This window comes from Typopeltis vanoorti, chromosome 15 (assembly GCF_054136105.1).
Source record: "Typopeltis vanoorti isolate ZY-2024b chromosome 15, IOZ_Tvanoo_1.0, whole genome shotgun sequence".
Lineage (NCBI taxonomy): Eukaryota > Metazoa > Arthropoda > Arachnida > Uropygi > Thelyphonidae > Typopeltis > Typopeltis vanoorti.
The window spans coordinates 3,651,441-3,663,694 of NC_143563.1; the positions used below are offsets into that span (position 1 = coordinate 3,651,441).

The 12,254-nt window shown below is 37.7% G+C and overlaps 1 protein-coding gene across 1 annotated transcript in view; it reads right to left on the reverse strand.

Annotated features, from left to right (window-relative positions):
• LOC150098313 (uncharacterized) overlaps nucleotides 1-12,254 on the reverse strand; it is a 571,066-nt gene that overhangs the window by 302,539 nt on the left and 256,273 nt on the right. The window lies entirely within an intron of this gene.

Below are 12,254 nucleotides of genomic sequence, written 5' to 3' on the forward strand. Positions count from 1 at the left end.
TAAAGAGGTTTTTCATAAAATGTTGGGAGATCGGGAGAGAACAAAAGGTCATCCCAGGAAGTTGTATAAGGAGGATGTGAGCAAGTAAGTGAGAAGAAGGTTCTTTTGCACAAAAACCTTTTGCAGCTGTCAATGATTGGAATGCAATGGCTGAGTGCATGTTGTCTGCAGAGAATTTGAATGTATTTAAGAAACAACATGATGAGCTGTTTGTATGACAAAAAGGACCTCCTAGATGATTTTCTGACTCCATAGGATATTATGATAATAATTGGTGGATTGAGTAGTGGAGACAAGTTTGTAGAGAAGGCATCCTCCCTTGATGAGTCATTGGACTCCCTGGAGGTGCAGGGAATGAGGAAGATACAAGGAATAAGAAGAAGAGGAAGACAAAGAACAGATTGGATGGGAAATATTAAGGACTGGACATTTTTGTCCTATGAAGAATGTAAAAGAGAAGAACAAAACTGTACATGATGGAAGCTCATGGTAGTCAACCTCCTGGAAGGAGATGACATCTGAAAAGGACAAATGGCACATTAAATATTAACACTGGCATGCCTCTTTCAACATCACAGGTTCCAAGATAGTGGAAGGAGAGTAAAATTGTTCCATTGCATAAAGGTAGTGATAAGGCTGAGGTAGATTCAAATTATAGGCTAATCTGCATGTCTGGAGTATGACGACAGATTGATAGAATGTAAGTTTCAAAGTCTCGTGAATAGGAGGAAGAGTGGATATATTATATTTGAGGTGAAGGTACTGGAGAGACTGGTGAGATGTAGGATACAGGAATGGGTTGATAATAGCAGTATTCTCTGTGGTTATCAGCATGTTTTTTTTTTATTAAAAGGAGATTATGTTTTACTAACTTTCTTATGTACTATAACAAGGTGTTAAATACCTTGGACAGGGGAGATGCATATACAATGATGTATTTGGATTTTGCTAAAGCTTTTGCTAGAGTGCCACAAGACAAACTGTTAAATAAATTAAAACAGATAGGATTGGACAACCAACTTCTGAGTTGGATCAGTGACTGGCTGTCAGATACTAATCAGAAAGTTGTATATGGAGGTGCAGTATCCTGAAAGAGGAAGGTCACTAGTGCTGTACTGATGGGGTCAGTTTTGGGACCATTGTTGTTCAATTTGTATGTTAATGATATTGGGATAGGTTTATCTAGTGATATGCAGCTGTTTGCATATGATGCAAAACTGAGGAATGCAATGCAGAGTCAAGTGGATGTTACAGCCTTACAAGAGGACTTGAATAGATTGCATGAATAGGCAGGTAAGTGGAATTATCTGTTCAATATTGCAAAGTGTAAGGTTTGAGATTTGGTATGCAACAATACGATGCAAAGTATACACTTGGTGGGGAAACTTTAAAGAATGTAGAGGAGATGAGAGATCTCAGAATGATGGTTTACAAGGACCTGAAATTCAGGGACTACATCGCACAAGTAGTGAAGACATCACATCGGATAATGACGATGATGAAGAGGACCCTGACATGCAGAAAGGTTATGATGGCGTTGTATAAGGCCTTGATCATCCCTCATATGGATTATTGTGCACAGATTTGGTTGCTGGGTTTTCATGGTGATGAGGATATGCTGGAAAGGGTCCAGAGAAGATTCACAAAGGTTGTCAGTGGTCTTTGGAATGTGGAGTATGAGGACAGATTGATAGAATGTAAGTTTAAGTCTCGTGAATAGGAAGAAGAGTGGATATATTACATTTAATGTAATATATCCACTCTTTCCATTCTTGAATTGAATCATCCACTCTTAAATTGAATCAGTTTAAAGTGCAGTTGAATGAGCATTGTGTGCATTTATATGTACCTCACATGATGAGTTTAACTCCATGGAGTTCAGATGTTAATAACAATAATAATAATAATATATGCGTATACTCCAGATGGTGACCTTAATATGACAATTGAAATGTCAGGAAATTAAAATAATTAATTCTAACATGGTTGTAGTCTTCATAATTTGTCTGAGATGAATGCTGATCACCATGTAACACTAGAGGAAAGGATTAAATTTATAGGGAATCAAAACTAGATAGAACCTATAGCCTGTGGGTAGTTTGCACTTGGAGAATTTGTACTTAAATGTAATATTTTAGTATAGTTTGTTAGTATTCTTTATGCAGTGTTTGAATAATGGTGGCAGCTGCAATTCAGTTTGCCAGTGGCTTATCACACGAGGACGCCATCGTTTAAGGACTATAGTCTACAAGCATACTATGGTTTTTTTGTGGTATGCTGTGCTTGAAGCATGTAAGCATCCCAGCAGTTGGAAATGTGTCAGATGAGAGAAAAGGGAGTGCATCATGTCTGCATACAATGTAGAAAATGGAAAAAACTTTCTTATTAAGAAGTTAGTATAATGGAGCTTGGCAGTGAAATATCAAGTGAGAGAAACAAGTTGCATGATTGAGAGTGAGGAAAACGAGCAGCATGTGAATAAGAATGTAAAAACTCGAATAAAAGTAGGGGGAGCAGCAAGTTTGGGAGATGGTGTAGTTTAAGAAGATGGTGTTGAATGGGAAGATGAATGTCAAGTGAGAGTATGTAGCTTGCAGAAAGAGAGAGAGAGAGAGAGATATTCTGAAAGAAGTAGTGGAATGTATCAGGAACAAGGTAAGAAGCGTGAAAGAAGACATTAGGAGATTGGAAACACTGAATGCAAAGCAAATCAGAGTACGAATTAGAGAGACTTAGGAGAATGATAGAAAGGGAAATAATTAGAGAACCAGCGAAAGAAAGGGAATGAGAGAAAGGTGAAACAGTGATGGAAAGATGATAGGATGGCAGGTAAGTGGAAGAACAAGGAGAGAAAGTGTCAGAGTGGAGAGAATGAGGGGGCAGGTGAGCAAGGAAGAAACAGGGTGGTAAGGTGGTAAGAGGTGTGATATATATAGACTCCATGATCCATGATATGCAAGATAGAATGCCAGAGGAGTATCAGCCTGGAGGAACAATAAATAGTATGATTATGTCAATTAAGTGAGGTGAAAGAGTGGATGAGATGTTTGCGATGAAGGAAATGAATGACTTGAGAGTCAGTGTGAATCAGATAGCAAGAGATCTCAGGTTCATGCTCAAGGTTGTACAGAAGAAGACAGATGTAGGGAAGATAGTGGCATAATGCAGAGCTATGGGGAAGAGTGTCAATAATGAATAGTATTATAGGCAGAATGTGTTGAAAGCAAGGCTTGGATTTCATGGATACATGGAGGGCATTTGATAACACAAAGGAACTGTATGCGAGAGATGGCTTGCATTTGAATGCAGAAGGATGTAGGCATCTGGAGAGAGAGAGAAAATGTTGTTCTCCAAACAAGTCAGTGCTTCGATACAGGGATACTAGAATTATCAAAATGGATGGTAGAAGGAGTTGCCTCTTATGGTAATACTGTATTTACTTGAATATACTTACCCTCATGTATATCTCACACCCCTAATTTTACTTTACAAAAACAAAGTCCCACAACTTTATTAACATCTAGTTTGCTCAACTCCCCATACACCTCTTGCTCAATTACAGTCAGTCTCTCATTCCTATCATCAGCTGCTCTCAATCCCTCCACATAAAGTCACATTCACAAGATTTAAAGACCTTTATGAATTTCTCATTAAGTATCTCCACTATATCCTCCGCAACAGCTGTCTTTATACCATTTTCCCAAATGAATATCATCCTTCCATAATCATTCTTTATTTTTTTTTTTGCTGGCTACATATCGAAAAAACTTCTTAGGATTCTTTTTGGCTTCATTAGCTAACTGCTGCTCATACGTCAATTTTGCTACTCTTACCAACCAAGTCACCCGTCTTGCCTGGTCTTTGTAATCCTCATGGAACTGGTTATTACCACTTCTCTTATGCTGCCTCCATAATGGTCTTTTTCTCTGTATCATATCTGCATCCATTTCACACCTACCCTATTTAACATTCTAACCCTTGGAATACATGTAGACATTACTTCTAGAAGTAATGTCTACATGCATTATCTCTTTTCCTGCTAACTCCTCATTCCATGCTACACCTGTAAGCTGTCTCCTGAACTCTTCATAATCATCCCCCCCCTTGTAGTTCCACATATAATCAATTCTCACAGAGGTCCTGACCAGTGTTAGTTCGTAGCTTGAAATTGTGGGGTGCTGCAACATTCGAAATATACATAGAGACTTAAGTACAGTGTATACATGTTTTGATAAAATATCAAAATTATAGTTACAATTTTTTTTAAAAAAAAATTAAACATGAAAAAATATTTTTTATTATCTATAAAATTATGCAGGTTGGTATAATTCAAAATTACTTAAAAATAAAATATATTCTTCTTGTTTTGTTTCATGAAAAATATTGTTTATTATCAATAAAATTATACAGTTTAGTATAATTCAAAATTACTTAAAAATAAAATCCATTCCTTTACTTGTAATTAAAGGAATGGATTCACAATTTTTGGACATTACAATTAAAATCCTTTAATTGTAATGTCCAAATATTTAAACAGACGGAGTAAACACGATAAGCACTACAAACACTCTACTACTGGCGCAAACTGCATATAAACAACAGTGGAACTGTGCAATGGACAGTGCTGCATTACGCTAATAGCTCGCATTTCACTATGACATGCATATGCTTGCGTGCGTAGCAATATGACACTGTGGTAAGCACAGTGCTGCAAGCATCCTTCGCCCTCCTATGTGCTACAAGATGGATTTTTATTAATTTTTATACAAAATAGGAGAATTGTATAGATTCTCTTATTTTATAAATTGTATTATCATCATCATCATCATCATCAAATTCCTGTCATGTACCCTCAAGGGGTGTACAGGATATGACAGTACTACATGAAAAAATTACATCATTACTAACTTCCTATCTACAATTTTCCTCCAAATCAGTCTGTTACTTGTCAAGACTCCAACATTATCAGATCTTATATTTCTATCGTCTAAGGCACTTTGCACCGTATCAATCCACCTATATCTTGGTCTTCCTCTGGGTCGTTTTCCTGCCAACCTGGCAGAGAACACTTGTTTTGCTAATCTTTCCTCTCCCATTCTATTTAAGTGACCATACCATCTGAGATTAGCTCTGCTAACGCATTCCTGGATGCTGACAATGTCAAGTTCTTTCCTAATATCCTCATTTTTAACATGATATTGCCATTGATGCCATCTGTTCACGCCTCTAATCTTTCTCAGGACTCTCATATCTGCGGTCTCTAGTCTTTGGTCAAGTGTTTTACTTCTGACCCAGCTCTCAGATCCATAAGTTAAAATTGGTTTGAACACAGTCTTGTATACAGCTAATTTAGTGTTCCGACTAATTTCTTTCTTATTCCATATGAATTTATTCAATTGACTTCCCACGATACCAGCTTTGCTGATTCTGTTGTCTATTTCTATATTTAGTTTACCATCTTCAGTAAAAATTGTGCCTAAGTATCTGAAATGTTTTACTTGTTCCACAGGTTCTCCATTCACAACACAGTTGACATTTTCAATGATTCTGCCTATTTTCATTGTCTTTGTCTTTTTATTGCTGACCTTCATACCATATCTATTACAACAGCTATTCAATTTAGTCAGAGAATCTTGCAGACTTGTAGCGGATTTATTTAGAAGTATAACATCATCCGCATAAAGCAAAGAGCTGACATTAACATCTCCAATTTTGATATCAGGTTTAATACCACATTCCTTCATAATGTGATCCATATAGATAATGAATAACAGAGGGGATAATGTACATCCTTGTCTCACACCAGATTTAACATTAAACCATCTTCCTGTACTTCCTTCAATTCTAACTGCTGACTCACAACTCAAATAAAGACTAAGTATTGCTTGATATAATGCCCCATTGACACCATATAACTGCAGTGTATTGAATAGCTTCTCTCTTGGCACCTTGTCATATGCCTTTTCCAAATCGACAAAACTTAAATACAGATCTTTGTTATATTCCCATGCTTTCTCGACTATTTGTCGTAAAGTGAAGATCTGATCCTGACAGCCTCTATTTGGCCTGAATCCAGCTTGTTCTTCACCAAGCTTTTCTTCCACAATTCTTCTCAACCGTTTCTCAAGTATACTTGCATAGATCTTGCCAGGAACACTCAGTAGGGAAATACCTCTGTAATTCTCACATTCAGTTTTATTTCCCTTTTTATATATGGGTACTATGAGAGCTCTACTCCAATCATCGGGAATTCGTCCCTCTGTCCAGGCTTTCTGAACTATGCAGTGCAGCCACTGTAAGACTCTTATACCACCATACTTCAGCATTTCTGGTCGAATATCATCTACTCCTGCTGCCTTTCCACATTTCAAGCCTTTGATGGCTTTTTCTACTTCAAGTATGGATATGTATTCCTGACTGCATGCCTGGTCAGTGTTTTTTATCACTGTGCTGTCATCACTGCTTGTTTCATTTAGCAGTTTTTCAAAGTAATTACTCCATACTTCAAGGATATCTTTTTCTCCTGTTTTCATTTCACCTTTATCATCTCTAATTCCTTTTACAGCACTCTTTCCTCCATTCCTAAGCTTCTTCAACAACCTCCAGAATATTTTGCAACCTTCTTGATATTTATTTTCTATATTCTTGCCAAAGTCCTCCCATGACTTTTGTTTAGCTAGTTTTACACACTGTTTAGCTTTCTTACATTTGTCTCTGTATTCTGTAAGAGTAAAAGCTGACTTATTTGCCAGGAACTTTTGATATGCTTTCTTCTTTTCCTTCACTGCCTCTTTAACTTCCTGTGTCCACCAGGGAGTTCTGATTTTTTTATCTTTGCACACAACCTCACCACATGCCTCTCTGGCAGAATCAATCAATGTTTCCTTCAGAGTTTGCCACTGAATCTCCAAGGTTTGATTCCTGTTCTCAAACTCTTTCATTTTCTTTTCAATAATATTTCTGTATTTTAGTCTACAGTTTACATCTGAGAGCTGCTCAACTTTTATTCGCTTTAAAACTTTCTTACATGTTATTCTTTTCAATATGAAATTCAATTTTATCCTGCTCAAGACTAAATAGTGATCACTTCCAATTTCAAATCCTCTGTACACGCTGGTGTCCTGCACCAGGGAGAAAACATCACTATCAACAATAACATAGTCAATGAGACTTTTCTTATTCCTAGCCTCTTCTCTCCATGTGAATTTGTGCACATTTTTATGTTGGAACATGGTGTTAGTAATAACAAGTCCATGTCCTGAGCAGAAATCCAACAGATATTTGCCATTATTATTAGCTTTGCTCTTTTCTCCAAATTTTCCCAAAATATTTTTGTATGTCTCACAATCATTTCCTACTCTACTATTTAGATCCCCAACAAGGACCAACTTTTCCTTTTTCATTGTGTCAGTTGCTTTTTCTAAAGCCTCAAAAAATTCCTCCACTTCTACCTTAGTAGAACCTTCTGTGGGACCATAGGCACAAATAAGTCTCATTGTCCAGTTCCCCATTCTCATATTTGCCCACATTACTCTACTTGAGACTGACTGCCATTCAAGAAGATTAGCCTCGTATTTTGTGTTGAATACTATGGCTACTCCTTCTTTTCCTTGATTGTTATTGCCTGAATATAACATTTTGTATTTATTGCTCAGAAAGATCTCACCAGTTTTGGTCTTTTTTGTTTCAGTCACCCCTATTATGTCGATCTGGTACTTATCTAATTCCTCAGCTAGCTCCATTTCTTTGCCATTCAGGCTTCTTACATTGATAGTACTGATCTTTAACTCTGGTGATGTTGAGTTGGGGTTTGTTTTCAGATTTGTTCCAGTAGCTGACTTTTCGCTGTTCGCCCTGGTTCCCTGGCGAAAACAACGGGGGCCTTGTTTAACCTGGCGACGCCCCAGCCGGCATGAAATTTTGTCATGTTGTACCATCGTTTTTTATTTTTGTTTAACCAATAAGAATACAATTTGGTCGGCTAAATCCCAAATTGCCAGCCCATCCTCGTTCGTTCAGTATCAAAGTAGATACCCAACAGGGTGCACCACGAGAAGGTGAGGATTGGACATTAGGTCAGAAGCCCTGGTCGGTTCTCCGCATTCCTTTAAAGGCTATGTGGAGGTCTCCTCTCAGTTATACAGCTTTGACCCTTAAGCACCCCTAAATTGTATTATTATAAATTTAATTGTATTATAAATTTAATTGTATTATAATTGTAAATTGTATTATTATTGTATAAATTAATTTTATCATCAAAATTGTTGATGATAAAATTAAATATTACAAGCAAATATAAATAAATTAATAAATATATCTATATATCAAGAAAAAATGGGGGTACTGCAGTTCCGCAGTGCCTATGCACGAGCTGCTCCTGGTCCTCACACTGCTAGCAACCACCCAGGTAATCACTTCATGCTTACTCTCACTAATCAGTGGGTGATTGGACACCTCATTTATAATTACATCCTCTAATGAGATGATCAAATCCAAGACCCTCGATCCTCGTATGCCCTCTGTTACATACTATTTGAGGTAGTTGCCCCTCAAAAACTAAAGAAAGTGACATGGTTGATGGAAGATGGTATCTCGTCAGAAATAAAAGTAGCAGAGCATAGCATTTTTTACAGATAGGAAGGACAAATGCAGTGGTGGAGTACTGCTTATGATAACTAATGAGTTATGTCCTCTCAGAGTTGAGGATTTGAATAGCAATGGCACTAATAGTTTTGAGAGCATATGGGGATCAGGTGGAGTTGGGCAGTACAGGATATTTAGGAGGGTGTTGCTATAGGTCAGGGAGCATAGTGGGTGAAGAGTAGGAGATATTTAGGCAATTAATCTTTGTGAATGCAAAAAGTATGATTGTTATGGGAGATTTTAACTGCAGCATTATAAATTGGGATGAGGAAACTGTATATAGTAGTAAGGGATGGAATTTCTGGAATTCTTGAAGGACAAATGTCTTAGGCAACATGTAGTAGAACTAAAATGAGGTTCAAGAATTTTGGATTTGGTAATAGCATCAGAAGATCTGATTATAACTGAAATGGAATCTCTGACCATGGAGGATGAATAGATATGTAGATGTAGGAGTATCATAGAGAAAGGAATGTATGTGGAATTATAAGGCAGGTGATTATAATAATCTTAGAAATCAGCTAGGAAGCACAGGATATTATCAGTGCTTGGGAACTGGTGAAGGAATATTTATTAGCAGCAATAGCAAGTGAAAAAAATTACATGATTTGGTAAAGTGGATGACAAACAATATCAAATAGAAACTGCAGGTTAAAAGGCAATTATGGAAGAGATATAAGGAGAAGGGTGGGGAGCAGATGCATGAAGAGCATAAGACTCAGGCCAGTAAAGTGACTAGTATGGGAAGGAAGGCAAAACTGGACTATGAGAAGCAATTGGTCCTGAGATCCAACTGATATCCTTAGGAATTCTCTCGTCACTGTGGCATAGGAGGAGGAATTATGGAAAAATGACATTGTTGGATGAACATACCAGTAGAGTGACTGATTCAAAGGACATAGTGGAGTTGTTCCTAGAGAAGAAGGTTTTAATACTAGAGGGATGGTGCAGATTTGAGATTTAGAAGTGCAAGAAGAGAGTGTGTTTCAAATATTGTGTACTCTGGATCAGTACCGTCGACAGGGTGTAGCACAGAGGCAGCCTGCCTCATGGAGCGGCTTAATAAGGGCGCTTGTTCAGCCATATTGCGGTATGCGGCATTGCTACGCTAACAATTCCTGTTAGCATAGCAAGTGTGGAAAGAAGTTTTTCCAAGCTTAAACTGATTAATAATTATTTGTGAACAGCAGTGACCCAAGAAAGATTGGTTGGTCTAGCAACTATATCGATAGAGGCAAACATAGCTTATAATTTAAATTTAGAAGAACTTATAAACAGTTTTATTGTGCGATATCCTAGTAGAGCAAACCTTTAATTAATATTATTATGTAATTGTTTTCAATTAATGTTTCTCTTGTAATAAAAACAAAATAGCAATTGGAGATTTTCTTATATTTTTGTCTTATAATCCATCAGGAGTGTTATTTAATTGTTTGCCTCAGGGCATGATCTAATCTGGCGATGGCCCTGCTCTGGATATCAATAAAGCAATGGGATAGGATGAGATTTTGTCATGGATTTTGAGAGAATGCACTAAAGAACTGACAGCTCTGATAACCTGGCTTTTCAATGAGTCAGGCTAAAGGAAAGATGCCCAAGGAGTGGTAGGAGGATAAGACAGTGTAATTGTATAAGGTTGGTAGTAGAATGGAAGTGTCAAACTGTAGACTAGTTTGTATTTCATAAGTATTGTTTGCCCACCGTTTGTAGGTCTCTGTTTGGCGTCTTGCCAAGAATAGTCGATTCATGCTGAAGGGGAGAAAGAAATAAAGGACGTATGAATTGGTCGCCAACACGCGAAATCACGTGCTTTATAGGTAAAATTTTCCAACTGTTATACTAGCAACACAGCTAACTACAATAATCATAAAAGAGAAGTTAATTTTCCGACCTGTAATAATAAACAACTCATCCCTGCAAGAGGATTTGAATAAGCTAGATAGATGGGAAAATGAATGGGTGTTTCGGTTTAATGCAGCAAAATGTAAGGTCTTGAGGTTTAGGAATTATACTCTATAGCAGGAGTTATACTGGAGAAAGTAGAGGAGACAAGAGATCTGGGATTGATGATTGATAGAAACCTGAAATTTAGGGGACATGTTGCAAAGGTGGTGAAGGTAACACAGAGGATTGCTGCAAAAAGGAGAAGGACACTGACCTGCAGAGATAAAACAGTTATCATTCCTTTGTATAAGACCCTGATCAGACCACACTTGGACTACTGTTCTCAGATTTGGTCCCCAGGATTTGAAGGGGATAAATTAGCTGTGAAAAGGGTTCAAAGGCAGATAACAAAGATGGTTTCAGGACTGAACAGTGATAGTTATGAGGATCGGATGAGGGAATGTGGACTGTAGAGTTTGGTGGATAGAAGAAGGAGAGGTGATATGATTGAGACTTTTAAACTGTTGAGAGGTGGTTACAGGGTTGACACTGGGGAGTTCTTTCGCTTGGTTGAACAGCAGGAAGGAGTAATGACAAGAGGCCATCCCTGGAGGTTACGAAGGGCAAATGTGAGCAAGAGGGTGAGGAGTGGTTTTTTTGCATGGAGGGTGGTTGAACCATTGGAGTGGTGAGAGCGAGAACGGTCAATGAGTTCAGGGAGAGTTGGGGGGGGGGGGGGAACTCCCCTCGATGAGTCTTGATAGACTTGGTGTTTCTTAAGAAGGCCCTCCCACGATGAGTCTTTTGACTCTATGGAGGCCTGAATAATAATAATAATCCCACAACATGGACTGATTACGCTATTATTGGAATGGATTCTCCTTTTTCTGACATGCGCAGAAGTGTCGAAGAATCTCTAATTGGTGGGCGAACTATAGTTGTTAAGATTTTGGAGAAATTAGCGAGGGGTCATTTACACCATTGAGCAAATGAGGGTAATGTTATCTGTGACGGTCAGCATGAATTTCTTAAGGATGCTCTTGTTTTAGTAATACGATTGGCTTTTGTAATAAAGTGACAAGAGCAGTTGAAAGGCATATTCTGCTGTTATTTCAAATTTTACCAAGGATTTAATAGGGTGCTACATGATAAATTGATATTTAAGTTGCAGCATGATGTCATTGTGAAATGGAATGGGAATTGTCATCTGATAGGTATCAGAGAATTGTGTACGAGGGGAGTTGTATCAAGGAAGAAGAATATTTCAAGTTGGGTCCCACAGGTTTGAAAACTGGGATCTGTATTGTTTAACCTTCATATTAATGACAATGTCAATGGATTACAGGAGGATATTCAGTTGTTTTCAGATGATGTGAAGCTGAAAGGGTTATTAGTAATAGTGCAGATGTGGTAGCTGTTCAAGAGGATTTGAATAAAAATGAACAGACGGACAAATGTATTGGGATTTCAGTTTAATTCAATCTTGAAGATGGAATGTAGATTGCAAATTTTGCTAGATAGAAGGAGAGGTGATATGACTGAGACATCTAAACTGTTGAGAGGTCATAAAAGGGGGGACACAGGGGAGTTCTTATGTTTGGTGGAACAAGGAGAAGGAGTGAGAAGGTACCATCCCTGGATGTTGCAAAAGGAAGTTGTGAACAAGATGATGAGGAGTGGTTTCCTTGCATGTAGGTTAGTTGAACAGCGGAATGCATTGCTTGGTA